Genomic DNA, 15,749 nt, shown 5'->3' with positions numbered 1-15,749 from the left:
CTGGATCTTTCTTTCTCCGAGAGAGTCACTCTGATAAAGGAATTGAGAATGTTAATTGAGCATCTTTTGGAGACTCTGAAACATATGACTGATGATGTAACTGAAAATTTTTGTTTATTTTTAAATGGGCTAAAATACCTCCTTGATTTTGATAGTAATTTTATAGCCAGTTCAGGGGTGAGGAGAGTTAAATTTCATGTCTCAGTCACAGTGCCAATCAGCTTACTTAAAGGAAGATGAAAAGATTTGTTATGACTAACCTGACAAATTTAGACTAACCAGAATTGAAGATTAATAGAATAAGTGATAGATCTGACAAAGTATAATAAAAATAATAGTTAAAATTTATTCAGCATTGTATATGATCAGACATCATAATTAGCATTTTCCACACATTCACTTATCTCATTCTCAAAATAACTCAATGAGGTAAGTACTATTATGGGACCCATTTAACAAATGTGGAAACTGAGGACCAGCTGTATTAAACTGCTTGCCTGGGTCATATAGCTGGTACATTGTAGAGCTGGGATTCAGGCCCAGGTACTTGTGGTAAAGTCTTTCTAAAATATAAACAAATGAGCTAGTTTTATCTCTAACATTTGTCTATGTTTAACATTTTCAATAAGTAAAAAATATTTAACATAAATTGCTATATTATGACACATGTATGAAAACATTAATGTGATAATTATATCTTGTTTTAACTAAAAGTTAACTTTGGAGTTCCTGGTAATTTTTAGTATAAAAACTAGCTCTAAAACAGAGCAGTCCAATATGCCACTTACATAATTTAAAATTTTTTAGTAAGCATGTTAAAGTGAAAAAAAACTGTACTAATTTTATTAATATGTTTTATTTGACCCTATATATTAAAAATGTTATTTCACCATGAGATCAGTATAAGGATTATTAATGAGATATTATACTTTTGGGGGGTTATTGTTCCAAGTGTTTGGAATCTGGTGAGCATTTTGCACTTACTGAACATGTCACTTTGGACTACATGGTATGAGTGTGCCAAACTTATTTACCTGATGGACAAACAAGTTGTTTCAAATTTTTGCTAATAAATAATTGCTGGAATGCACATCCTTGTAAATCTATCATTGTACACTTGTGTATTTCCGCATGACAAATTTCTGAGAAATGAGCTACCCAAGAGAAAGGGATGTGCATTTAAAATTTTGACAAATACTGTCAGACTGCTTAACAGCCTGTGAGAAGTCCTTGTCTCTGGACTTTGTCTGGAAGCACCAATGTTCCCAGTACAGGAAAGAGGCCAGTTGTTCTGAGGAACAGGCTGTTTCTCTTCACCCTAAAATGGATCTTCTATTTTCATTAATTAAAATGTGTGGCTTCCATTGGTAATAACCTTGTTTTGCTTTATGGCTTCTCAGATAGGGAGCAAATCCAGAAAACATCAGCTACCCTGGGGTTTTATTATGTTATTGACATTTCTTTGGTGATTCACAAGTGCCAGAAAATAAATGCCATGTTCCCCGGGGTCTAAATGAAGACATTGTAGGTCCTAGGTTCAATCACTGATCTTTCAAGAAAACACAGGATGGGGTGATGACTCACCCCGGTGGTAGCTGTCCTCCAGCTCTGTCCTTCAGAGGAAGTATTACTGTAATTGTGCTGGTACTTTTCCCTCCTTCTCCAAGAATTTCCTTAGGAGAGGATGCCTACCGTGTGCCAAGGTCAGCCTCACCCTTCTATCTTCCCCGGAGCACCACGACCTGCAGTGCACGGCTCCGGGGCTTGGCACAGAGAGAGCGAGCGAGCGAGCCCGCGCTCAAGGTAGGCGCTTAGCGGTCACGGCCAGTAGCCGAACACTAGCAGCAGCAGAGATTCACAAGGACAGCCTCCAAGTTGTTTTAGGGTGAGGTTACAAATATATCCAGTGTTTAAACAAACAAACAAACAAACAAAACAAAAACCACGAAGCCCCTTTCTCTCTCTCTTACTGGAGCCCCCCACGAAACACACGGATTTGGGTGGAGCGAGCCCAGACCCGTCGAGGCGCAGCTCGGTCAGGGCGGGAGGCGGCGGGGCGCCGGAGCCTCTTGGCAGCGCCGGGCTTCTGCGGCAGCTCGCAACAGATGCACCGGGACCAGTTGCTCCACACTTTCTCAGTTTGCACCGCTTTCTCCTCTCTTCAGTGAATTTCCACGTTGAGGGCACAGCGCCAGAGAGGAGAAAGGTGGGGTGGTGGTGGTGTGGTTGGTGGTGGTGGGCTTTGGGAATGTCCAGTGCGCGAAGCCAAAGAGGGTGCCTACGGGGGATGCCAGTAGGCATCGGGGCCAGGGTGGGCTCCTCTCGCCTCCTCTTCCCCTCTTGCTGGGGCCAGACGAACGCTTTGGGCCCTTGACAGAGGGGCGTGTGCGGTGGTGGTGGCTCCTTGGGGGGGGGTGGTGGTGGGGTGGTGGTGGGGGGGGTTTGGTGGTGGTGGTCCTTGTCCCCTCGGAGCAGCCAGACTGGGAGGAGGAAGGGCGGGGGTCCCGGACCCCGGACGCCCAGGGGTCCTCGCTGGGCCCGGGATGCGGGCCCGCCCCCCCCGGCGGTTGCCATGGTGACGCAGGGTCGGCGGCTCCGCGCCGTGGAAACAAAGCCGTCCGCCCGCTCCTCGCCCGAGCTCCTCCTCCGCCGGCGCCTCCCTCCCCTCCCGGGCGCCGCCGCCGCCGCCGCCGCTCACACACCCGCTGCCGCGGCCGCCCGCGGGTCAGGTGAGGCGAGCGCGCCCGCCGCCCGGGGGTTGGGGGGGCGGAGGCTCGGGCCGGGCGCCGGGGGGTGGGGACGGGGGCGTCCACCCGCCGCGGGGAGCGGGTCTCCGGGGAAGGGTGCGCCCCCGCCGGACACGGTCTCTCCGCCGGGCCGCCCCGCAATCCCGGACGGCGCCCCAGGGCGCGGCGGCGGGCGACAAACTTCGCGGCCGGCGCGCCCGACGGGCCCGGCCAGTCCCGGTTCGCTCGACCGAGCGTGGGGCGCTGGGGTGACCAGAGCCAGCGGGGTGCGCGGGGTGAGGCCGTGCGGAGAGGCGGGGGTGATACCTGGCTACGTTATCCGTCCTTCTCTGTCTCTTTTGGAGTGTTATCGAGGCTTTTTTGGCGGGAGGGGGGCGGGGGGAGACAAAAAGATATGAATATATTTCCCTCTGCGACTTTGATGTTGCCAAGTTGATCGTCTTTGAGGGAGGGATGATGCTATGGGTCGCCAAGGGAACAAATGAGACTTCATTATTATTATTGTTTTTAACAATCTCTGAAAAGTGAGCCCAGGTTTCGATGCCTGGGACAGGAGCATTTTGAGGAGCTTTTGAAGTTCCCTGGGCTTTTGAACATGAGCACCTTTATCTTTGGAATGGGTGCTGGCACCTGTAACTAAATGGGAGAGGTAGCCTGGGATTCCCTCCGGCATTACGAGAGTTAACAGGACCAGCACTTTTGTAGATTAGATGCTTGGCACCCATGTCAGCGCTGTTGTTTCTGGAAGGTAATGTGTTCGTGCTTTAAGGAACTGGAAATGCCTTTTTTTGGTTTCTATATGTGAGGAAGCAAACCAAAGCTCCTCTGAGGGCAGGTGTCTGGGCGGTGTTTGCATCTGTTTATGAGTGTGGTGAGAGGGTTACTATCCGTTGCCAAGGGCATAGGGTTACTGGATGGAGACCTGCTCAAGTTATGGGTAGTGTTCTCCTTTCTCAACGGGCCTCAACCCTGCCATCATTTCGTGATATTTAGTTTGTAGCAGACATAGAGTAGATTAAAAATAGAATTGTGAAGACTTAGATATCATCTTTGCAGAAGGTGATGGCACCCCACTCTAGTACTCTTGCCTGGAAAATCCCATGGACAGAGGAGCCTGGTGGGCTGCAGTCCATGGGGTCGCAAAGAGTCGGACAGGACAGAGCGACTTCACTTTCACTTTTCACTTTTATGCATTGGAGAAGCAAATGGCAACCCACTCTAGTGTTCTTGCCTGGAGAATCCCAGGGACGGGGAAGCCTGGTGGGCTGCCATCTATGGGGTTGCACAGAGTCGGACATGACTGAAGCTACTTAGCAGCAGCAGCAGATATCATCTTTAGGTGTACTCATGTGAAAGAAGACAGTTTTCATTTTTAAGAAATAAGCTGATCAGTGCAGAAGGAAATAGGTATTTGTTAATTTTTTTTGAAATAGGGGATAATAGGAAGATATTGAATTGTATACCCAACTTAGCAAAATAATCTTTTTGGAAGAGGTCAGAGAAAATTTTATGGAAAGCAAGAAATTGTATTTTTGTTTAAAGGTAGTTAATGAGAAGAAACCATTGGCACTGATCATTTTGAATTGCAGTTAAGTTGGTTAGAATTACGGATATTAAAGCTACTTGAGGTGTCAGACATAAAGTGATTATCTGATACTTCTCTCTTTTGGGATTTCAACACCTGTTAGCTGGCTGATAAGTAGGTTTCTGAGTCTGTTCATATTTGCTAGTAATTTTAAGTGATGTCACTTCATTAGAAGATTGTATTGGAAACTATAAAGAATTGAGTTGCAGCAATAATTTGCAGATTATTTCACAATTGGTTTTGTTATTAAACTGAATCTTAACCTGTAGAGTGATTCACAGACACTCTGCAGTGATGGTAGTGAAATGGTACATTGATTAAAATGAAGTTGATCTGTTTTCAGAAGATAACCAGGAGAGGAAAAATAAGCATTTTTTCATTTAAGCATGAAAGGCAGCTAGGATGAACCTTGAGGCCTTGTCCTATTCTATAGACAGAATATCGTTTCATGTTTTTTACTAAAACTAATTAGTTTTGTGTTCTTTCTGAAGCAGCAACAGTACAGCGTTATTCTCATCTTTGTTAGCAAATCCAGCATGCAAGTGCAAGGATTCTGGACCTGCTTTTCAGCTACATGGACCCCTCACTATGATTTCTAGTCTGTGGTCCTTAGTTTGGACTCTGAAGATTGGAGATAGCCAGTGTTCATTCAGCACAGTGATCACTCGCGTTTTGCCTTTGCTACGAGCTCACCCAAGGTACAGGATTCAATATAGTGTGGCATCTTTAAAGCTGGGTCACTTTCTGCCAAGCAAATAAAGTCAGTAAACATCAGAAATAAACAGGCATGTATTGCAAGCGCAGCTTTGTCCTAGTGGTTTATTTACACAAGCTCTGAAGCAAGAAATGAAGCTTTTGTCAGTGAAGTGAAAAACAATAATTTGGCATATTTATATATGTTACTAGCATCACAAGGTATGTGCATGACCAAATAATGAAAGCCAAAAAAAAAAAAAAAGCTATGATATCTATAGAACCCCCTTAGAAAATGCAGATGGGAGTGTGGAGTAGGTCCGTGGTTGAGATTGGCCACCTGGTGGAAGTAGGGAACAGCACAGAGCATCCTTAGGTGTAATATGCCAGTTGTCCCTGGCTCATTCACAGTAGTAGAAATCTTTTGCATTTCTAAGCTTCAGAGCCTTAAAATTAGAAAAGTCTTAATTTTGTAAAATTATTTTATAATTTTGTAACATCGTAATTTTATAGTCTTAATTTAATCATTAAAATAAAACCCTGGTCCTAATTTTTGCTATACGTTGTAAAATTTGGTCTGATAATTATAAACACAGCCTGAAGTATTCGGTAACCTGACTTAGGGAGCATGTCCAAAGAGATAAAAGGAGTCAAGAAATGTTCTCCTTTAAGTCAGATTAACATTGTTAATTGTTAATTGTTCTTGTGCCACTGAAAGTCATATTTTTAACTATATGAGCCTGCATGGGCAACATTAGGCCATTGGAGGCTTTGTTGGCTGTTTCTGGGTCAGCGTTCTCTAGCAATTTCTAGCTCTGTGATAACGTGATGACTGGCTGGTAATTTAGCATCTCGTACAATGTGCTGTAGCATTTGTAAAAGTGTATTTGTGAAAAAGATGATAGTTTTTTAAAACACCATTTCTTCATTGCCAAAATACTTGGATTTGGATTTGTGGCTGGGGAGAATAATGTTAGCCGTGGGACTTCAAGGAAAAAATGCTGTAAATGGAAGGTATTTTCAGCTGACCTGCTGTGTGTGGTGAGTGTTGATTGTAACCACGGTGCTGAGAAAAGGCATGGGAAACCCATGCCTGTGGTAATAGGAAGGGCTGTTTGTGCTGTGGACAGTTAGTAGAGATTGACAGAGGCTGAGAAACTTTTGTGGGCGAGTGTTTCATTTTTTTCCTGCTCTCAGTTAAAATGAGGATAAGATCTCTTAAGCCATTTTGTAAACCACTTTACAAAATGGGAAATGCATATATTTATTCAGTCTGGCACAGAATTGGAGTGTTATAAACATAGTTCGAGATCAACGCTTGATTTCCATATGTGCCAGTTTGTAGCAATTATATAGAATCGTTTTGGACATCAGTCAGCAAATGTTTATCAGCTGATTCCTTTTCTTTATTCTGTATTGCTTGATAAAGTCATCTGAGATCTTATAGTTGAGGAATTACTTGTTTTCCAACTATTACAAATTTTCTTATTATATGTGTAACTCATTGTTTATGATACCTAATACCCAAATATTCTATGTTTGCCTTCCTTTTCTTATGGAGAAAAGTTACCAGTTAATTCTTTAATGCTTTGTAACTAATTTTATACCTTCCAGGGCTTTTAGAAAATATAAGTTGGTTAATTTGTTTTTCAACTAGAATATTAGAAAACTTACTTTATAATGGTGTGTATTAAAAACTCATAATTCATGTTATAATCTTTTTTTTTCTTCTTAAGCTTTCTTTATTTTACATTGGAGTATAGCTGATTAACAATGTTGTAAGAATTTCAGGTGGATAGCAAAGGGACTCAGTCATACATCATACATATGCATGTATCCATTCTCTCCCAAACTCCCCTCCCATCCAGGCCATGTTATAATCCTTAATGTCACATTTTGGACATACACAGAGGTCGTGTGGTAGACGGGAAAATCTGGAATCCTGTTAGGTGATGAAGTGCTATTTTCCCCAACTGCCTAGATCTAGGTCTCTGCTTTTTACCTCATAACCAGTTGAAGTGAAAGCCAAAGAATCTCAAGGTGGAGCGTTCAGTGAGTTAAAAAGTATTGTTCAGTCGCTAAGTCATGTCTGACTCTCTGCAACCTCATGAACTGCTGCACGCCAGGCTTCCCTGTCCATCACTATCTCCTGGAGTTTGCTCAAACTCATGTGCAATCCAACCGTCTCATCCTCTGTCACCCCCTTCTCCTCTTGCCCTCTATCTTTCCCAGCATCAGGGTCTTTTCCAATGAGTCACATCAGGTGGCCAAAGTATTAGAGCTTCAGCTTGGCATCAATCCTTCCAATGAATATTTAGGATTGAATTCCTTTAGGATTGAGTTGTTTGATCTCCTTGCTGTCCAAGGGATTTGAGATTAATGTATACTGAGACCTTTCAGGGCTTGAGGTGAAGGGGAGGTAAAAGATGGATGGCACAGATCATCTCTTCAGAACCTTGTGGTCCAGAATCCTAAAGCAACTCCCCAGCGAGTGTTTATATGGTTTCCAGAGACTGGTCACTCCTACAGCAGTGAGGCTGTTCTGGCCACTTACCCCCATTTTTCCTCCCAACTGAGTAAAAAGTGACTCCTCTGAACTGGGATGTAAGCGCACTTTGAAGGCTATAAATCACAAGTTAGGACATAAGAATAAAAGATTTTCCGCATGATTATATTGTATAATTGGTCAGGAAAAGTGAAGTCACTCAGTCGTGTCCAATTCTTTGCGACCTCATGGGCTGTAGCCTGCCAGGCTCCTCCGTCCATGGAATTTTCCAGGCAAGAGTACTGGAGTGGATTGCCATTTCCTTCTCCAGGGTATCTTCCTGACCCAGGGATCAAACCTGGGTCTCCCACATTGCAGGCAGACGCTTTACCATCTGAGCCACCAGGGAAGGTCATAATTGGTCAGGGAGACCAGCTAAATAGCCAAGACAGTAATGGAGCTTTCAAAGGAAACAATGGGTTTGTCCCACGTATTTGGGGGCGTTTAAATGAGAAATTGTTTCTCTAAGTATCAGTCTATTGTGAACCATCTTCGCTCTATTACAATCGTAGCTCCTTCAAGGAAGACGTGGCATTTTACACAATTTTATTACGATGTGATGTGTCAGGCATAGTTGAATTGAAGGACAGATGATTACTCAAACTCTTGAACTGTAAATCTCTAATGAAAGGTTTCTGTGTGGTCTCATCTGGCATTTTGTCTTGTTTCATATGGTTTCCTCAGACCCTGGTTAGCATGATTGCAGTTCCATCTTTTTTCTATCAGTCAAACCCTTGCAAGTGCTTTTTAGTGGGCAGGCACTTTTCTGAATACTTCACAAATATTAATCTATTTAATCTTCTTAAGAACTCTGTGAAGTAGGTACTACTATGATCCCCATTTTAAGAAGGAGGAAACTGATGTGATCTTTCTGTTATATTATTCTAAAAGTGCAGAGGCTTCTCAGGTGGCTCAGCGGTACAGAATCCACCTGCTAATGCAGGAGACACAGGAGACACGGGTTTGACTCCTGGGTTGGGAACATTCCCTGGAGGAGGAAATGGCAACTTACTCCAATATTCTTGCCTAGAGAATTCCATGGACGGAGGAGCCTGGTGGGCTACAGTCTGTGGGGTCATAAGAGTCGGACATGACTGAGCACACACAAGCATGCAGGCAAAAAGGTACCAGAATCCTGGCTTCTTTATGTCAAGGAATGCAGCAAACTTTGCTTTTTAATTAACTGATACCAAGTGTGGAAATAAAGGCGTCAATTGTAATGATACTTCGTTTTTTTTCCCCCCTTATTTTAATAAAAAGGAACAAAACCTAAAGCCAGAATTATTTCTTCAAAAATAAAGCAAGAATTATTTCTTCATAGCACATTGTGACCTATGTCAGTATTTTCCTTGCTTAAAAACTAGAACAGACTAATTTATGGAAAAGATACTTTAAAAGATAGTTGTTCTTTCACTTCTTATTCGTATTCATATATTAAAAGAATGTGTATTTTCGGTGGTGTTAGCTTTGCTATATACATGTAAAGGTATCTTTTACATTTGTCTATTTGGGATTGCCTTATGTGGAGTATCATCAGTCTGGGCTCACCTTTTTAAAAAGAATGAAGTGTAGTTGATTTGCAGTATTATATTAGTTTTCAGGTGGACAGCACAGAGATTCAGTATTTTTGCAGGTTATAATCATGGTATGGAGAAGGAAATGGAACCCACTCCAGTATTCTTGCCTGGAGTATCCTGTGGACAGAGGAGCCTGGTGGGCTGCTGTCCATGGCATCGCAGAGAGTTGGACATGACTGAAGCGACTTAGCATGCACGCATGCACTGGAGAAGGAAATGGCAACCCACTCCAGTATTCTTGCCTGGAGGATCCCAGGGACAGAGGAGCCAGGTGGGCTTTCGTCTGTGGGGTCACACAGAGTCGGACACAACTGAAGCGACTTAGCAGCAGCAGCAGCAGCAGAATCGTAAGCTACTGCAAGATAATGGCTGTCATTTCCTGTGCTGTAGGCTCATCTGGTCTTTTCTCAGTAGCTCTGTCTTGTCCTGAGGACCAGGTAATAGTCCCTTCTCACTCATTCTCTTCCAAGAGAACTCTGTCTATACCTATTTAAAAAACAAACCAAAACCGAAAAACAACTTAGCATGTTGTTTGAAAACACACACACATATATATTTTTTGTGTGTGCGTGTGAAATGAAAGTGAATGTTGCTTAGTCCTGTCCAACTCTTTGCAAGCCCGTGGACTATACAGTCCATGGAATTCTCCAGGCCAGAATACTGGAGTGGGCTGCCTTTTCCTTCTCCAGGGGATCTTCCCAACCCAGGGATTGAACCCAGGTGGCGGATTCTTTACCAGCTGAGCCACAAGGGAAGTCAAGGAATACTGAAGTGGGTAGCCTGTCCCTTCTCCAGTGGACCTTCTCAACCCAGGAATTGAACCAGGGTCTTCTGCATTGCAGGTGGATTCTTTACCAAATGTGTGCCAGACTATAAACAAGAACTATGCCTTATTCATTTCCAAAGATAAGATAAATACAAATGTGCTTTCTTTAAATGAATGCCTAAAAGATTTTTTTTATGTGATATAAAATGATTATTTTAAAACCTAGTTCCAAAGTCAGTATTGAGGACCTTAAAAGTGTCAATGTTAGGGTCTTCGGAAAGTGACTCAGGTTTCCTGCATGTGTGCATCCTGAGTCGTTTCAGTCATGTTCAAGTCTGTGCGACCCTGTGGACTGTAACCTGCCAGGCTCCTCTGTCCGTGAGATCCTCCAGGCAAGGACAGTGAAGTGGGTTGCCATGCCCTCCTCCAGGGGATCTTCCCCACCCAGGCGTGGAACTCGCCTCTCTTGTCTCCTGCATTGGCAGAGAGACCACTAACACCACCGGGGAAACAGAGTAGCATTCCTTCAGTTATCCAAGCTCCAAAATGTATCATCAGGGCACCACAAAATCACTTTCACTTTTAGTTATTTGAAATACAACATAAGAAATCAAAGATCACAGTTTCATTTTTAATTTATTTAGATTCCTGATGGTCATATCTTAAAAGGTTATATGTGTGTGTGTGTGTGTGTGTGTATATATGTGTATATATATATATATATATATATATAAATTATAAAAAACTCTAGCTAGCTTAATTTTGAAGCACAAGCTGGAATCAAGATTGCCGGGAGAAATATCAATAATCTCAGATACGCAGATGACACCACCCTTATGGCAGAAAGCAAAGAACTAAAGAGCCTCTTGATGAAAGTGAAAGAGGAGAGTGAAAAAGCTGTCTTAAAACTCCACATTCAGAAAACGAAGATCATGGTATCCGGTCCCATCACTTTATGGCAAATAGATGGGGAAACAATGGAAACAGTGAGACTTTATTTTTTGGGGGCTCCAAAATCACTGCAGATGGTGACTGCAGCCATGAAATTAAAAGACTCTTGCTTCTTGAAAGAAAAGCTATGACCAACCCAGACAGCATATTGAAAAGCAGAGACATTACTTTGCTGACAAAGGTCCACCTATTCAAAGCTATGGTTTTTCCAGTAGTCATGTATGGATGTGAGAGTTGAACTATAAAGAAAGCTGAGTGCCGAAGAATTGATGCTTTTGAACTGTGGTGCTGGAGAAGACTCTTGAGAGTCCCTTGGACTGCAAGGAGATCCAACCAGTCCATCCTAAAGGAAATGAATCCTGAATAATCATTGGAAGGACTGATGCTGAAGCTGAAACTCTAGTACTTTGGCCACCTGATGTGAAGAACTAACTCATTAGAGAAGACCCTGATGCTGGAAAAGATTGAAGGTGAGAGGAAAAGGGGACGACAGAGGATGAGATGGTTGGATGGCATCACCGATTTGATGTACATGAGTTTGAGCAAGTTCCGGGAACTGGTTATGGACAGGGAAGCCTGACTTGCTGCAGTCCGTGGGGTTGCAAAGAGTTAGACACGGCTGAGTGACTGAACGGAGCTTAAGTTTATACTCGCAGTTATGCATAAACTTTTGATTATTCAAGTCAAAGCAAAAAATGGATCTTTAAAAATGATTTACATTTGTCTTTACTTTGCTTTTACTATTTTATCTTCTATCTACCCCACCCCATTGTAAACTCATATTCTTACTGTCTCCATAGAAGAGTGATCAAGTGTTTTAATTTCAGGGGGCTTTTCTTATTTAAGCTATATGAAAAGCAAAATTAAACAAGAGACAGGTGTCCATAAAAGCAAGCAAGGAAACACAGTTCTGTAGGTTCTTTTAATAATAAATATTGTGACAGCTATCATTTATTGATCACTTACCTGGCACCCCAGTAGTCCATTTAGTATCTTACACAAATTATCTCTTGATCTTCACAATCACTTTTCTTTCTGCATCTATAAAAATGCTAATAAATAGCTTATCCAAGATCACACAGGGTTGGTAAATTTAAAACCATCATCTGTGTGATAAATCACAGTCTGAAATTGACTGTGCTTGCCTTGTTAATTGCCAGTCGACAAAGAACGCCTTCCTGCTGCAGTGAACATGCATTTTAATTACCTTTGCTTTGGAAAGAGTGGCTGCTTGGTAGGAAAGATTCAGGGTGGTAGGTGTGGTCAGTGTTGAAGGAGGAGATGGTTCTCAGGAGGTAATCAAAACCATAGTCCTTGTTTATGCTCATTGCCGCAGACTCCCAGATGGGGTTTTGGTATAGAAGGAGGGGGCGAAGTCTCCCCCCACCCAATCTGTTTTTAGAATTAAAAACCAAATTAAAAGGAATTATCTTCTCTTTCCTGAATTTATTTTGTTTTATTTTGTACTGTGCCCTGGATTCAGAATTAACGCCGCCCCCTCCCCGCAACAATACACCCAAAAAGAGGCCAGATGAGATGTTACAGGATGAAAAGAAATGCAATGAAAAGTAACTCAATAAGTATCATTTCCCTCAGGCTGGACTTCTTTGAGAGTCAGAGCAACATGTTCTCTGTCGCTGCGGGAGAGTTCCTTGTCTTAGAACGCCAGCGGCCTGGAGTCACAGGGTCAGGATGCAGTTAGAAGCCTTGGAAAGTGTTCTCATTTGGGTCACTCCCTTGTGCATCATGGGTTTTTCCTGGAATTCCTAGCACAAACCTTTCTTGATAGTTACTGGGAAAAAAAGAGAAACGAGATTTTTCGTTAACATCTTAACAGCATGTAAAAGCTCACCTTTTTGAACAACTAGGTATTTTTGTCAGGATGAGCTTTGTCTTTCATGTTCAAGGGCAGTCTGAGAGTCAGCAAAGCACAATGGTTAAGAGTGTGAATTTTGGTGCCAGACAGCTTGTATTTGAACTCTGGCTGTGCTACCATCTAGCTCTATGACCTTAGGGTGGTGGCTTAATAATGCTGTGCCTTCATTTCTTGACTTATAAAATGGAGAGAATATTACTTCGTTGGGTTGTGAGGGTTAAGTGAATTAATATTTGTAAAGTCTTATTAGCTGTTAAGAGTAAATTTTGTCTGCAGAAAGGACAATTTTGGTAATAATTTGATGTTTTTACAGGTAACAATAAATATCGAGTTGCCTCTAAGCGTTTAAGTTACATATCTTCTTATTCCGCTTATAAATCTGCTAAATGTGAGCAATCACCATCTCTTTTTCTTTGATGAAACTTTAGTTCAAATTGAACAGATTGAGTTCCTTAAACTATCAGTCTCGTTTGTAAACTTAGTTAAATTTAAACCCTAAAATATTTTCAATTGTATATATTTATTTAATATATTTGATTTCCTTTTTAAACAAATCAGATGCTCAATGGGCAAATGTATGATTCAAATGAGTGAAGCCTTTCCAAATACTTAGCTCAATTTCCTTTGACTATTCCATCACTTACAAAATTAATATTTTATAGACAGCCAAATCCTTTTAAACACTTCAATCTAAATAAATCATGTCTAAATATAGCTCACATTTTAAGGAGAATCACATGTCAGTTTATGTCAGATTCCTTTAAACATTAAAAGTATAATAATTATGCACAAACTGTTCCAGTTAATATAAAACATATTTCTAAAATATTCTAAAAAGTATTAACATGAGTCTCATTTTCCTTGTCATCTCTATGCTGCTGTGCACGCCCAGCCTGACTCTTTTCAATCCCGTGAACCGGAGCCCACCACACTCCTCTGTCCGTGGAATTTTCCAGGCAGGAATACTGGAGTGGGTTGCCATTTCCTACTTCAAGGATTCTTCCTGACCCAGGATCCAACTTGAGTCTCTTGAATCTCCTGCGTTGGCAGGGGGCTTCTTTACTCCTGTGCTGCCTGAGAGTCTCTGTTTAATTCTAAACCTTCTCTAGACTGGAGAGGCACTTACCCATTAGGAAGAAGTGTATTATTTCAGGTAAGCTGGAGGTACCATTTTAGGTGAACTTTTGTTATCATCCCATTCCACATTGATTTCAAGTTACTGTTTGACTGTTTTTCATTAAAATACAGCTCCTTATGTATCACAGATTTAAGGCTTAAATACTGCACCTGGGTTACATACATCCCAAGTAATACTTCCTGTGACCTTCATGCACAGGCTTCACCCATTTTTTTATAGTCACCATGACAACCGGTGATTCCAAACCATGCTCTTTAGATATAGTATTGGCATTTTAATCTTTAGACTGATGCTGTCCAATATGTAAGCATATATTTACTTTTGAAGGTGTCAACCCTATATTTAGCCCATGAATTTTTTGGTTTTATAAGAGAATATATTCATTTACATAGGTAAAATAAATGATATATATACACTGTTTAATAGGTTAGCATATTAAAATGTCAGACATACTAACTACAGCATCAATGATATTTCCATGAATATAATTGGAGTTTCTTATTAAACTGATTCTACAAATGCATTTTCATCAATTGATGTGTTTTATAAGACATATTTCATGTAGCAGTTATTTTTTTTTTAGATGGAGCCATCTTTTGAAATCAGGATAGAAAAATAAAGATAACTGTGGTTAAATTGTGGGATTTAGGTCAAATATATTGTGGTAGTGCCGTTTTTAAAAGATTTACTGAAGGTTCCTTAAAAAAAAAGTAAGAGCTACCATATGATCCAGCATTCTACTCCTGGGTGTGCATCTAGAGAAAACTCTCAAGATTGAAAAGATACATGCATCCCAATGTTCACAGAAGCACTGTTTACATAGCCAAGACGTGGAAGCAACCTAAATATCCATTGACAGATGAATGGATAAAGATGTGGTGTATGTATATATGTGTATATATATATAGACAATGGGAAACGTCAGTTCAGTTCAGTTCAGTTCAGTTGCTTAGTCGTGTCTGACTCTTTGCGACCCCTTGAACCGCAGCACACCAGGCCTCCCTGTCCATCACCAACTCCCGGAGTCCATCCAAACCTATGTCCATTGAGTCGGTGATGCCATCCAGCCATCTCATCCTCTGTTGTCCCCTTCTCCTCCTGCCCTCAATCTTTCCCAGCATCAGGGTCTTTTCAAATGAGTCAGCTCTTTGCATCGGGTGGCAAAAGTATTAGAGGTTCAGCTTCAACATCAGTCCTTCCAGTGAACGCCCAGGACTACTCAGTCCTGAGAAAGATTGAAATAATGCCACTTGCAGCAACATGGATGGGCCGAAGCTTTATACTAAGTGACGTAAGTCAGGCAAAGGGAGATATCATATGATATCTCATGTGGACTCTAAAATATGATACAAATAAACTTTTTTACAAAACAGAAACAGACTCACAAACATAGAAAACAAACTGGCCAGGTTGGTGAGAGTAGGCAAGAGCTAAAAGGAGAGGATTTTGCATATTGAAATCCTAGAATCTATTCTAGGGAGACTATGGCTTCTTGAATAGGTAGAGTTGGGGAGGGGATGGAGTGAAGTGGGAAGGGGATGAGGGAGTGGCTGGTGAGGAAGCGGAAATCAGAGTAGGAAGACATTAAAATATTTTCAAACTGGAATCAAGATTTCGGGGAGAAAGATCAACAACCTCAAATATGCAGATGATAGCACTGTAATGGCAGAAAGTGAAGAGGAACTAAGCATCTTGATGAGGGTGAAAGAGGAGAGTGAAAAAAGCTGACTTGAAATTCAACATTCAAAAAACGATGATCATAGAATCCAGTCCCATCTCTTCATGGCAAATAGAAGGGGAAAAAGGGGAAGAAGTGACAGATTTTATCTTCTTGGGCTCCAAAATCTCTGTAGATGGTTCCTGCAGCCGTG

General features: G+C 41.8%; 1 protein-coding gene across 3 annotated transcripts in view; it reads left to right on the top strand.

Moving 5' to 3' along the window:
- Positions 1-2,061: 2,061 nt before the first annotated feature.
- RNF182 (ring finger protein 182) overlaps positions 2,062-15,749 on the top strand; it is a 46,549-nt gene continuing 32,861 nt past the window's right edge. Inside the window, exon 1 of one of the 3 annotated variants that reach the window (XM_069562996.1) lies at positions 2,062-2,206. The gene's annotated coding sequence lies outside the window, so the exon portion shown is untranslated. Of the gene's footprint in view, positions 2,207-2,594; positions 2,730-4,904; positions 5,031-15,749 lie in introns of those variants that run through there. The other 2 variants (XM_069562994.1, XM_069562995.1) reach the window with 2 other exon arrangements.

This window comes from Ovis canadensis, chromosome 20 (genome assembly GCF_042477335.2).
Source record: "Ovis canadensis isolate MfBH-ARS-UI-01 breed Bighorn chromosome 20, ARS-UI_OviCan_v2, whole genome shotgun sequence".
In the NCBI taxonomy this organism is placed as follows: Eukaryota; Metazoa; Chordata; class Mammalia; order Artiodactyla; family Bovidae; genus Ovis; species Ovis canadensis.
Note: the sequence above shows the minus strand (reverse complement) of the source record. Positions and strands in the feature narration are given on the sequence as shown.